Consider the following 1,885-nt stretch of genomic DNA (forward strand, 5'->3'; position numbering starts at 1 on the left):
AGGGAGATGGAATTTGCTTCCCCTCGGGGTCGCCAAGGGGACTTTTGGGGTGTTCGAGTTTTTTGCACTTGAAAAACTCCACAGAGCAACTGGGTCTGCGGGTTTCAAGTTCGTAACGACGAGACGCCAGGGAACCCACGGGCACACCCTCCCCCCAGTCTGTAAAAGTGAAACATCCTAGAGAGGCACGGGGGGACAAAGAGTTTTTGAAGGTAGAGTACCCATCCCCGCCTATGGTCGTCCCACAAAACTGGGCACCCCAGAAACTCTAAAGTTCGGGATGAAAACAAAAAATTGGGTTTAAATCTCCTTGGCCCACTGTACCCATATACTATACATGTCCAGCGATGTGGGTAGGGTGTGATACTAGGAGCCAGAGATCCTCTTCTCGGGACCTAGAAAAAGCCCGGGGAAAAGGGAGGCTGTTCTCCTGCTGGAATCAGCTCCCGAGCCATGGAGCCCGACAGACACCGTACCCCGCCGTCACAGGGAACGCTTTGGGTCGCCCGAAAAATGAAAAATATCTCGCAAGGGGAAATTTGTCGCCGGATGTGACTTTGGCATAAAAAACCCCTCTTCACATCGGTTCCCAAACTAGTAGGAGCGTACCAGCAATAAGAGACAGAACCCAAAAAAAGCCTGCTTCAATCTCAATGAAAATCCCTCATAACCAGTGTCACCTAAATACGAGGATTGAAGGGGTGGAGGGCTATGGGTACTCCCTGGAGTGACCTCGCATGCCCCCCCAGTTTTGGTGTACCCCCCCATACTAAATTTTGCTGCTGCAGGTTTTTTCCCCCCAAGAGGGATCACCCCACCCCTTAACCGCTCCAATTTTCCCGATAGCAGAGGTTACCCCTCACCGCCCCAAGGACCGGATTTTAATGCCCCCTGCATAGCTTGCCCGAGTTAAGCCTCGGGTGGTCATCCGGGTGTGCGGAACCTTACTACTCCCCCCACGTTTACCAATTAAAGAGGGCGGCAGACTGTTTGGGCCCCCCGTCCGCCTGTGGGGTTTTAGAGGGCTTTTCCCCACAAGTCATGGTGGGTTGGCACCCGCTGGGGCACAGGGGGAAGAACGCACCCACTTTTCCCCCCCCAACGGCCCCCAGCCGCCTTGGGATACACCCCTCCCCCGCAATCCTTTTTTTTTGAGTATTGCCCTGGTTATTGGGGGGGGGGTGTAAAGGCCCCCAAAAATCCCCCCAAAGGCACCAATTCCAGGATGACTAAAAGGGAGGTGTTGAACAGACCAGGGGGGGTGCCCCGCTGGTGGGGGATGCTCCAACCCCTGGGGCCCTGCGTTCGAGATCTCCAAAAGTTTGCTGAGACCACAAGGGACAGTATCCATGGGTGGCCCCGAGGAGGGACTGCAGGTCCCGCTAAAGGCATTAGCGGGGAATACCTTAAAAAATTATCAAAAATATCTTACAAATAACAATAAAATATTAAAATCAAAGATACAATTTTGCTCAAGGGGGTTTTAAAATTATTGCATAAAAATTATGCTTTAAAATTTTACTTTTTAAAAATTTGTCTTCCCAAAGGGAAAAATAAAAACCCTCATGCAAAAACCCCCCAATAACCCCCCCAAAGGAAGCGGGCCTTTCCCCGGTGGGGGGGCTTGAAGGGCCCATGATTGGGGAGCCCGGGCCAGAGGGCTACCCATACTGGAGGGGTTTACCTGAGGGATGAGACAAAAGGTTCCCGGGCACCAAGGCCCTTTAGAGGGGGGGGCCCACCCGGTTATTTTCCCTCTGGACCAAGTAGAATCTCCACGGTCTTTTTCCGTGCGGCATCCCCCTATTTCCCGGAGAAGGAGTCCTGGGGGGGAGGGTTGAGCGAAAATTTTTTCCACGGGGGGGTGCGGCCCTGGGCCCCAAAA

Source organism: Penaeus monodon, chromosome 6 (assembly GCF_015228065.2).
Source record: "Penaeus monodon isolate SGIC_2016 chromosome 6, NSTDA_Pmon_1, whole genome shotgun sequence".
NCBI classification, from domain to species: Eukaryota; Metazoa; Arthropoda; class Malacostraca; order Decapoda; family Penaeidae; genus Penaeus; species Penaeus monodon.